General features: G+C 42.6%; 1 protein-coding gene across 4 annotated transcripts in view; it reads left to right on the top strand.

Moving 5' to 3' along the window:
* The first annotated feature begins 3,254 nt into the window (after positions 1–3,254).
* tnr (tenascin R (restrictin, janusin)) overlaps positions 3,255–12,346 on the top strand; it is a 117,881-nt gene continuing 108,789 nt past the window's right edge. For all 4 annotated transcript variants that reach the window (XM_028977009.1, XM_028977010.1, XM_028977007.1 and 1 more), the window contains exon 1: positions 3,255–3,587. The gene's annotated coding sequence lies outside the window, so the exon portion shown is untranslated. The remainder of the gene's footprint in view (positions 3,588–12,346) is intronic.

Raw genomic sequence — 12,346 nt, 5'->3', positions numbered from 1 at the left:
CTGTATCTTTTTCAAGCTGCAACACTCCCCAAACAAGAGGTGGCAAAAGCCAGCGAATGGATTGAGGTGTCACAATGAAAAAGACAAGGCAGAGATATTAAGGACAAATCCTGATTGGTCTGGGGTAGGGCTGCACGATTTGGGGAAAAAGACATATTGCAATTATTGAGATCAATATTGCGATATGCAATTGCGATATGATAAAGGGCACTTGCTTGTATATCAATGAAAAGTTGCATACAAATTACTAATAGTGAAATGTTTAATTTCTACTTAAAACAACTTGAAATGCCCAGTGCTTTCAAAATACAATATTCTACAAATTAAATAATCACAAAAAAGTCTTTACTGTCGAACGACAAACCCAGGTAAGGCTAAACAACTGTTTTGATTATATTTGGCCATTATAAAATCCTGTATAGTTCTTACGTTTAACCAAAACGTTGTTTGGAGGCTGACTTGAACACAGGGATGCATAGCTTTGCTAGCTTAGCGAAGGTTAAAATTTGTAAACTGAGGTGAATTTCTTTAGGAAACCTTCAAAGTTTGAAAAAAGTTAACTAAACAGCTAAGAACAGTCTAAATAGTTAATGCCTACATTTAGCGAAAACGTTGTTTGGAGGCTGACTTGAACACAGGAATGCATAGCTTCGCTAGCTTAGCTAAGGTTAAGACTTATAAAACGGGATTTTATAATGGCCAAATATATTCAAAACAATTGTCCAGCCTTACCTATGAAATATAATCCCCGGGATCTGGTTTGGAGCGTACAGCAGTTTGTACAGCCCCAAGCAGCACAAGAGTGAGGCATTTTTATGCACTTCTCTCCATAGACATGTATATGCTTCACGCCACAGCACAGCCTATCGCAATATGGCGGCGACATTGACGTACGTCTACCCATATGTCTATGTGAGTCACGAATCTGAGGTCTCCATTGAACCGAATTGAAAGTCATGTGACCAAACACGTTGCAGCTTTTTGCGTTCATGTAATCGCACAGACTGACATCGCGATTACGATTACGATTGAGATTAATCATGCAGCACTAGTCTGTGGGAACTTTTTGGGAGTCAAATGTTTGAAAGGATTTTCTATCGTGGGCTGAGGCTCTTCTCTCTTCCCCCTCCACCAGGAAATGCTTGTCAGCAGAGGGTCTGGGCCCGTCTGTGCCAAGGCCAGAGATACAGGGGCCTTTTCATCTGAACATGGGCACCACAGGGTTGTGTCATTTAAAGGAACGATCTGTAAAGCTGAGGTGCTCATAGAGCAGCAGGTGAAGGGCGTTAGCTTCTTAATTGGGTTCTAATCACTCACAGCAGCTTCGGAGTTAGAAGCAGAGTAATTATGGGCTTTTAAACTCCCAACACTCCCCTGTAAGGCTTTATTCTGTGTCTATTTTGTTTTTGTACTGTATAGGTTCAGACGTTATGCTGCTTGTATCTCTTTTTATGTATTCTGTTGTGGCCATCATGCCTTGAGTTGCCTTATTAAAAAAAAAAAAAAGGCATAACACCAAGCTGATACATTACCTAGTAATTTTTCCAGTTTGCATATGTGGGAATTCTACTTTTACAAGAATTCTTCTTTTACAAGTAAGGAAACACAGTATTTACATTGCAGATTGGAATGTTTTGTCAGTAGCTCAGTTCGCTGGCAATCAAATTTCAAAACATTAGCCTTTTTAACCAATTCGCGCAAATTACACCATAATGGTATTATAGGCATTAACAAACACGTTTATGGGCTAATTGAGATGGCATCTGTATAATTTGCACTAGCAAATAGGGCAATGCTCATAAAAAAGAAACTTACAAACAGAACTGGTTACAGCTTTGAATATAAAGCCTTTCCCATTTATCAGATGAGGTCAGTCCTATGCTTTCTTGTGATGTTAGTATGGGGATAACAGTGTTGCTATGTACTACTAGTATGTGCCTAAATGCATGTGTTGATGGGAGGTGAACTGGTGTGGTGTGTTGTGGAGTAGGCGTGGTCTGTAATGATCTCCTATTAGTATACAGGTGATAGTGATCTGGAATAGATTGGTGTCTGATGTGGTGGGCGACACAGAATGCAAATTCAATGTCCTTGAATACTACTGATTGTGCACTGAAGTGTAAATCATGTACAGTGACACCCATGTCATGTTTCTGTAAGTAAATTACTTTGGATGTCAGATTTGGTGAATGCAACAGGAGTGGCTACAATGTAGCACTAAGAGAAATAGGATTTTATTATCAAAGAGCAGTTTAATAAAAGTAGTAGCATTTTGTTGGCACTGCTAAAAAAATTACAAGTGTACCTGAATGCAAGACATCATGTTAATTTTATCTTAATGGTTATTAATGATTAATAACCTGCAAATATATCAGTAAGAAGAACATGCGTAGACAATGTTCTACAACTGGCTTTTGTAGTTATTAATCAACTGAAAGATTTTAGCCTACTTTAAGGTTTTAAATGGTATACATTGGGAATATGGGGAAATGGGTGCAATCATCAGTGCAATCCAACATTCTGAACTCAGTGATGCAAGTGTGAGGTAACCTCGAGAGAACAAGTCTCTGATGTTTGATTTGGGATTTAATTGAAATATTTTGTCTGCTGAAATGCACCAAATCAGAGACACAGGACAGTGGGACATGACAAACTCATGAAAGATTGATGGTTGTGGATGTGGGCATCAGGGTTTTGGGAAAGTTCACAGTAGGGCAAAGATCATGCAGTGTTCACAGATGTTGCAGCTTCTCTGCCAGGATGCTGGAATGGGTGAATGATCATGCAATTTGGACCCGTCACATTTCACAGGTTGTCATATTTTAATAGATAGAAGCACCACACATGCCCATTGATAATGTCCAGGAGAAGCTGGTCCCGGAAGACAAGAGCAATACAGATAATAGGCATCCCAATGTCCCAATGTTCCCACATGCTGAACCTTTTTCCATATACGGTCGTGTCAGATGGCTGATATAGGGTTCCACCGTGCGGATGACAGCATTTGTCTGAGCATCCTTGTGTGTGTGCCGCCCAAGCTGGGCAGAGCAGATTCGAGTGGAGAATCAGCAGCTTCCACCAGCTATGGTCCGCTGTTGGTACTGGAACCCCACTAGAGGCTGAACGAGTGGTGTGTGCACAGATCAATACAGCCAGCGAGCGAGAGAGAGAGAGAGAGATGGAGGGAGGAGGGGGGAGAGGAATACTGGGAGACTAATAGGAAAAGAGAGACACAGTGAGGAGAGAGAGGGAGAGGGGGGGAGCAGAGAACAGACCAGAGCAGGAGGCAGAGAAGAGCGGGAGTAAACGAGTGCGAGGCACACTTGCATGAGGAGGCGGCGTGTGCACGCGGACGAGAAAGAGAGAGACACTGAGAGAGCGCAGCAGCAAGGTGCATCCGTCGCTCGGTTTCCACAGTGCAGCCGCAAGGGGCGGACAGTGAGGAGCTCAGCGGCGGACCCTCAACACCTGGCTGGCAGACTGATGCGCCAGCGCTCCAGACGGAGACTGAGGGACTGAGAGGAGAAAAGAGGAAGGAGGCGAGTCTCAGAAGGAGGACCCAGCATCATTTGCTGCTCTCACACTGGGTAAGTTCAGCTCTTTCTTAAACTGCACAGCTGTTCCTTGTACAGTGAAGTGAAGCTCTGTTCCACCATGAGAGTGGAAGGGTGGGGTCATGGAAAGGGGTCAGGTAATGAATTGCTCCAGAGGAATTGGGATCCAACTGCATTTGTACTGCGCAGAGATATGCAAACATTCCTGTCATGTAGATTTCAATTGCCCAAAGCATTATTAGGTCATTTTCAGATTATTCATTATTTTAATTGTTTAACAATTAAAATTAAAACATTTTTTTACAACTAATCACTGCTACTTTTTTGGCTTGAAAGTAGCAGTGATTAGTTGTGAAACATTTGTAGAAAATAAGTAGTCTCACAATTTATTAGTTGCAGCTTTGTAGGAACAAACCCTGCCCCTCTGAAATGTGACAGTAAATGACAGTAAAAGTATTACAATAGTGTTGATACGTCCTCATTTCCTTTAAATATATTTCAATTGCCCAAAGCATTATTAGGTCATTTTCAGATGATTCATTATTTTAACTGTTTAACAAGCAATTGTTCAGATGTCCCAAAGTAAAAACAAACAAAAAAACTTTAATTTTTTTTTTTCCTCATTACACTCTCACTTCATTAACACATCCAAACAGTCTATGCACAATGTTCAATGTTCATCCTTTGACTGATGCTCTTTGTAAAAAATACAAACTACTTTGCACATGCGAACTTGAGATGTGACTTATCTCTATGTGTGAAGATTCTAAAATATTGTCTTAATTGTGTTTCTGTAGGTCTCTTGAAAGACAATAAACAATAACAGCATATTTTAGTCATACGACCATTTGTAGTGCTTTTAGACATCAGGGACACAGCAGGTTTGACCAACTTTGTCATTGTGTTACTGGTCAAATGTGACTGGAACTCCCTCTAATTACCAGGAATTATTGGGTTTTAAGACGCACTCAGGAAGGGTCTGAATTTGCTGTTGTGCTGGCAGATACTTGAAAATGTGCACATCAATAATTACACACTGCCCGGCAGTAAAACCAGTTCCCATAGTGCGGCAACCTCTGGCGAACAATGTGCATGGTGTAGGCCTAGAGACACCGAAGCATCTGAAGTTGGGCCTGTACCAACAAATCCTCCTAAATCCTGCGCTGAGACAAGGGAAGCTGATCTGAATGGAAGTCTACTGCGTTGCTGTTTGCATTGTCCCGTTGCGAGTTTGAAACTGTCTGGAACTGAACCAAATGGTTTTTATTACAGTTGGGTACAATGGAAAAAACTTTCCAGCCCACTTTATTGGTAATTCAGGGTTGGACCAATAAACTGTGCATCTCCCACAAATTTTTCAACCATCTTTTTTAGGAGATATTCCAGCATGTGCTGCTATGTATCCCCTCTGCAATGCTGCATGGCACGGTGAAGGTTATTGTCATACTTCTTAAGTGTCTAATTTGTCAAAGTCACCTCAGCATATTGGCCATGGGTAGAAAGTCGGATATTGGCATGACATTAAAAATTCTGCAGAGCAGGGTGCCTTTGCGGGTGATTTAGAGAGGTTGTAAAAAATCTCTCACTCCTATGTGACAAGACCTAGCTTTTTCCCTATCTTACAGCACAGCTATTCTCAGACTGAGCCGAGAGGTAGAACATAAGCCCTCGATACTCCTTTGCCCCTCATTCCTCCCCTCATGCCGGTGGTTCTGTCATTAGTCTTGGGCAAGCTTTCAAAGCCTTCTCCGTGTCTGAGAATTTAGATAGCGTTCTCAGAATCCCTCAAACTGCGCAGACACCTTCATTAAACCCACTAACCTAGTGTTCAGTTTATGCAAATGCAGATCAATAAAGTGGTTACACACTGGCACTCACACAAAACCAAAGACGCTTTTAGTCAATGCAACAAAAATGTAAAACAGGGGCAGCATTAAGGATTAAAATCCAATCAGAAATCTATTAGTACCGATCCCTTCCACCTTGACAGAAAAAATGTTCCTCCTTCTGTGACTTCAGAGTCACAAAAGCACCAGAAAAGCATTCATTCCTTTTGGCATCTCAGGCTGAATCTCAAAACATGCAACGCAATGAAAACATCCCCGAGAGACATCAGTGCCAATTTCTCTTGGTTGATTTATTGCCTACTTGTACAGCTAGTTTTTTTTTTTTATCTGCATGAATAATTAATTCTTACCAGAACCCCTGTAGGTAGCTAAACAACAACACCGCATTGGTCTGTGGCATAATTGATAATTTACATAATGTTTCAATTCCAGGGATTAGTTTCTTCAGAGTGCCCAGCATTATTGTGTTAGCGACAGTTTGGCCATTACTCGAATCAAGGCGTTAAGCTAATTTGCGTAGAGGCGATGTGAAGTCCGAGCATCAGAGTGCTGGTTTTTATGGGTGAAGGGGATCTATGAAGGTGTGCGCATGCTGAACATCATGTCATCCTGAACACATATCAATAATTCATGAAATTAATGCGCTGTGATATTGCAGCACAGCTAAGCAAACTAACTTGACATGGGAAAAAGAAAGATGCAAGCTTGCTTTGAGTAATATAATGTAAATACGGGCCATGACAGGAGCTGGGGAGTTTACAACGCTGATGCTAATGAACCTCTGTGGTGCATAACTGCTCAGTCGAAAGGTCATTACTCCAGCGGCCTACGTCGTAAGGTTTGACTGGAGTTAATTCCAGGATACATCCTGACAAATGTGTGAGCACATGTATGAGCACATATTCAGTGGCTCAGAAAAGCACTTTCACGTGTAGCCACGGTGCAGCCATGGTGCCTCCTGTCAGCAGTTCAATCTGTTTGATGAATGTGTGTTTGGAGTTCAGCTATGGCATGGTAGCCACACGAGCCGCACACAATATCCACACCGAATGAGAGAGGGAGCAGGGATTACAAGCACTCGGCACATGTTCTCGGCTCAAGTACAATATACCGCGCCTTATCTTAACGTTCCCAGTTGGAGACTGTTTAAACCAGTTTACTGTGACCAGTTGGGGGAGCTAAAGAGCCATTTCACTGGAGGGCTCAATCACCTGGGGATAAAAGCTGCCAGTAAGCAGAGACACATAAAACAACATAGCAATATCAGTAAACTTCAGCATGACAGGCCTCATTAATGGGATTTTAATGAATATGCTAATTGGACAGCGCAAAGCTGCAGCGCTTTCTCCTCGTCAGCCCAAGGCTCCATTCTGCTTGACCTATGGCCAAGAGTTTTTGTGAATAGAAGGATGGCGACAGACTCATAAACCCTCCCAGTGGCAGTGATGGCGCAACAAGTCGACATTCTGCAGCATTCATATGTGCATCTGTTTATGTGATTCACATTATCGGCATCAAACCCTATCAAGCCCTATTCAATTCATTGTGTGTAACGGGGGGGGGAGAGTGCATGCACGCTGGGGATTCTGTTAATGCGAGATAAATTTCAGGCTGCCCCCAGTTCCCTGAAAAGCATTGCTGAGCAGAGGAAATCAACAATCAATTGAAAGCTGAAAAAGAGCAGTTATATAATACTCAGTAACAACGAGCGTTTGTCTTATCGGCCAACGTCAGCTCAGGTCTGAGGTCCTCCTGCGATTGATTGCTCTATAATGCTGAGGGAAATGGGAAGGGAAAAGAATAAAAGACAAGTGCCTTAGAAAGTCTTTTGAGCGCTCTGGTTGATTTTATTGGTGCTCGTGCAAAGTGAAAGAGCATTTTGTAGAGGGGACAATGGAAAAAAAAACAACCAGGCCCAAGGACAGGCTTTGGTCATGGCGGACGGATTGAGTGGCAGGCAGGCTTAGTTGCAAGGGCAGCAGAACAGTTCCTCCGACAAGGCCTGTACGTGCATGCATCAATCACGTCAGTGTCAAAAAACCTGGACAACACTAGATTCAGTGGTACAGACGCATGCATGCACACATAACGCAACATGCTCACATACAAGACTGTAATGGATTTTTTTTTTTTTTATTGTAATGGCAACCCCATATTTTCTCAAAGTTTTATTTGTTTCGTTATGATCAATTTTAGAATTTTTTCAAACAGTGTTTTTGCTTTTAACCCATCACCCTTGGTGAGCAGTGGGCTGCCATGACAGGAACCCAGGGAGCAGTATGCTTAGGTGCTTTGCTCAGTGGCACCTCAGTGGCACCTTGGCGGATCGGGATTTGTACCGGCAACCTTCCATTTACTTACCCGCTAGGCCACCACTGCCCCAAAACAAGATTATCTGTCAGAAGTGAAATTCAAACCCAGGAGAGACTGCGCCTGGTCGACCATCCTGACTTACTTGGTAAAGGATTTGAAAGTAAAATTGATTGGTTGTCACATGTGACACCCAGTGCACACAGTGAAATGTGGTCTCTGCATTTAACTCGTCCCCTGAGGCAGTGTGTGTGGCGACTCAGTGGCACCTCAGTGGTTCAAACCAGCAACCTTTTTACGGGTCTCTTTTCCTTCCTTTCCTTTCCTTTGGCTTGAAAGTAAATGATTAGTTGTCACATGACTTCTGTAGAAAAGAAATAGTCCTACAATTTACTAGTTGCAGCCTCGTAGGAACAAACCATGCCCCTCTGCCTGTTAGAGATGTGACAGTAAAAGACACTAAAAGTATTTAAATGCTGTTGATATGTCCTCATTTTCTTTATTCAATAGAATAATAGAATAAACACATGATTTTTGGGTTCTCTTTGGATGTTTTGTATGTATTGTTTGTTCCTCATAGGAAGGCATGGTGGTATGCAGGTTAGCTCAATTACTGACCCATGCAACAAACAGTGTTTTATCAGGTTTAATTGAACTACCAAGAAAATACATACAAGAGAACAGCTTTTGCAGCTGAGTTTTCAAAAAAGACAAAAGGTCTTTCGTTCTAACGGGGGAATTTGTAAATGTCCCATTTCAAATCACTTTTATCTGTAGAGGCAGCAGGAGTCTGTGCTGATACAAAACTGGGGCGCATTGTGAAGTGTAGGCTCTGTTTCGGAAGCTTTGCTTTAATGGCCCCAAGAGTGCATCCTTGAGACACCTCTCGTTTCCATACACATCCATATCTGCTGGAATCTCACATTACTAGGCAAAAGCCAGACATGGCAGCAGATTAACATAAAAAAGAAAACGCTAACCTGCTTTTTTAAATCATTCATGGTGGAATTTCTCCTTTCTCATGGTTAGGACCTCTTCCTAACCCCGCTAAGAGCGAAATACCAAGCTTGAGGAAGCTGACATTTGCTGCAGACCTCTGCTCCTCTGGGTTACAGGAGGGAAGGCTGGGAAGTGCCTCAACTGCTCTGCCTTGGTGGTTTCAGACGTGAACATATCTGCCCAGCGAAGGCAGCACACAAAAAACTTACACAGAGCACGGCTGAGACCCTCTGAACAGTTGTTGGTTGCAAAACATGCATGAAGGCCCGCTGTGTGCACTCTGACCAGTCTGGTTCGTTGTAGGCAAAGCGCCACTTAATTGACATGTGATTAAGGAGTAAAATAATTATTTGCTCCAGTGAAGATTCCATCTGCCTGCAATTAGGGAGAATGGAATCATTAACATAACATTCCCCTCGCCCCGCAAATTTCATTTCCACCCCGAGAAGCAGACTGTTGCGCGATGGGCTCTGCTGTGACAGGGCTGCAAAAGGAAGGAACCTCTGGGGTGTGTGAGATAAATCCCTCGTGATAAATCTTCTATTTGAGTTAATCCAGCTTTTAAAGGGTTTCCAGCGAGAGGTACACCTCTGGACTGTCGTCACAAGCAATCAATGACAAAAGTGGCAAATCCATACGGTTAAAGCACACTGTGTACAATGCACCCATAATGCGCGGCAAACGGCAGTGAGACATCTGAAGTGAAACACAGCACACGGGGACACAACAAAATGTGTCCTCTGCTTTTAACCATCACCCTTGGTGAGCAGTGGGCAGCCATGACAGGCGCCCGGTGAGCAATGTGTGGCACCTTGTCGACCCGGGACTCGGCAATCTTCTAATTACAGGGCCGCTTCCTTACACACTAGTAGAACCACTGCCAACCATCTGCGTGTGAACGTCCCGCTGCAAACCAATCAAGCATTGTTCATTATTTGCAGCTAAAGACTACTTTGCTACAAAATATTTCTTAATGGTTACTGGGCAGTGGTAGTAATTACACTGGCAGTGATTTAATTCGCCCAATAATTAAACAAACATCATTGATTCCCCGCTGCGAAGGCCCAACTATCTAACCCCCTAGTCCTGAACCCCCATCAACCATTTCTGCATGGCTGTTTCCTGAAGTCCCTAAAGCAGTAGGCCAATCAGATAAATGCAATTTGTGAAATGAACAAGCAGTCAATTCCGGTTAGGCCGCAGTCAGACAAATTGATATTCCATGCGTTGTCGCTGCTCTCTCCCTCCGCCCACCCAAGACCACCCCCCCAACCCCCCATTAATTGATGGGTGTGATGGAAAGGGTGCACTCGAGCCTGCTGAAATGAGGCGTATCATGAAGCCCTGATTTGGTTTTTTTTTCCCCTTCTCTTTTCCTTTTTAAAAATATTTTCTCTGACCCGGAGTTTGTAATTGTACGGCTGGCTCATGTTAGTCTTTCATCAATTTGTTCTCCCCATCTGTGAAGGCAGATGGAGGAAGACTCCCACATAGGCATCTCTCACGGCCAACATTTCACATCCTGCTATCTAGCCGGATGTGAAAAGGAGAGAAAGGAGAGAGGGGGGTAAAATTCCTTCTACATCACCTGCAATGTGTTTTGGCCCACATTTCAAAAAAAAAAAAAAAACATTCATGACAAAATTCGTCTTTCACCCTTTCAAGCTGATTGCACTGCAGACGGCCCCCGCTCTGAATAGGCAGGTGTTCGCTTTAGAGGCGTAGTCAAGTGTTCGCAGTGCTGGAGCAGAGTCGCACATGCAAATGACGTCTCTGGCGGAGTTGGAATAGACGTGTCTCTTGGTGGAGAGCCGCGCTTGCTCTGAGGATGTCGGAGTCCATGCAGTATTCGGGGACAAATTACACTCCGCCGCTTTAAAACGGGATTTATCAGGCCCGCTCCCTGGTGCCAGATGATTGATTCTGGTGCGCTGGCGACCGGCACAGAAAATGTCCCATGGAACATCCATTAAAACCCCTCAAAATCTTTACCAGTGAACCTCAGTTAAAAGGCAGCATGTACTTTTCATCAAGTGCAGCAGCTTGAAGGGTGGCTTCACGAATTTCCATTAGCGACAAAATACACAAGTCGCTCATCTCTGATGCCTGCGAACAAAGGCTCATGCAGTCACCCCTCGCTGAGTTAATAAAGAGATATACAGTTTTACAAGGCCTTTAAAAACAAAAAAGAAGATGAATCCATGAAATTACACAACACTTGTGTGATGCCTGTTAATAAAACCCCAGCCACCGTCTTCCGATCAGAATTAATAATTCTCATTACAGCATTCTATCTGTTCTGCCAGCCTCTCCAGAACTCATAATTGGGCCATTCTTTACCCGGCAGTGTGTGCGGCACAGTGATCGGAGGAACATTGCAATTGGCAAAGGCCTTTGTTCCAATCAGACCATTTTTGGTGAAGCGTCAGAGGCAGCGCTCGAGACCATCGCTCAAACACTGTGGTGCTCCTCAGTAAAGGCTGCCAAGGGGGGTGAGGAGTCGTTTGCGTTGAATGTAGATGAAATGATTCATTTATTTTCTGAAGTCCTCGGCCAGGAGAGTAAAAAAAATCACTGTTTGTATTTCCACCCATTTGACTTGATATTCATTTGACCTCAATGAGTATCGACTTTGTTTGCTGTAGCGAGACGAGCTTTGTAGTGACCTTTCACAGTTTGTGACTGGACTGCTGAGGCTGATGTTCCAAAAGACTGTTTGTCAATAAAAAAAAGTATATATATATATATATAGACACACACACACACACACACACACACACTTTATCAGCCCACACTTTATCAGCCCATCATTATAGATATTATTAATTCTATATACATTATACATATATTATATGTATTATATATATATATACATATAGTATATAGCTCTGTGCAGTCAATAAACATTTTTCACAGTGTGTACATGTGCCCATGCAGAGCTGTGAATTATGGGTACTCACATTACAAGTAGAGCCCCTAGACTCCTCGAATCTCACATGCTACACGGTCAAACAGAGTAGAGAGTCAGGAGAAAAAAGGCTCTAAACGAAATAGAGCGGACTGAAGAGCACATGGCTCAGCATTTATATTAAAGAGCAAAGTAATTTTCAGAGATTGGTAAGAAAAAAAAATTATCCTATATTCACTGTCATTTTATTAAAAGAACTCCTTAACCCTTTAGCAAAGACAGCCATAGATTTTTTTATTACTCAGCTAAAGGAATTACATGGAATACATATATGGAATGGGTGTATGCACCTGCCTTGCATTAATAAGGGGTAAAATATGCCACTTCCAGCATTTAACATCCCAACAAAAGGAGTGTACTAAAACAATTACTACGAAACATCAGTACATGCCTTGTACAATTTAAATAGTCATTCAAGCTAGAGGAAGAAAGTTGATTAAAAATATGTTCTACTGTTTTAGTCATTGGCTTTATGTGTTACTTGAAGTCAAACATGTCTCACTGTAGGAGTTTATGACATGTCGGTAATCATTCTTAAGAAGGAAAAAGTCTGTTGGCACAGATAAGGCTGCAGCCATTTGTTAACGGGGTACCCAACATTCACATTAAATGGGACTTTTTTGTTAAAAAATAAAAAAACAAGATCCCTTTGAAGTTTGATTATTCAA

Source organism: Denticeps clupeoides, chromosome 4, assembly GCF_900700375.1.
Source record: "Denticeps clupeoides chromosome 4, fDenClu1.1, whole genome shotgun sequence".
NCBI lineage: Eukaryota > Metazoa > Chordata > Actinopteri > Clupeiformes > Denticipitidae > Denticeps > Denticeps clupeoides.
Note: the sequence above shows the minus strand (reverse complement) of the source record. Positions and strands in the feature narration are given on the sequence as shown.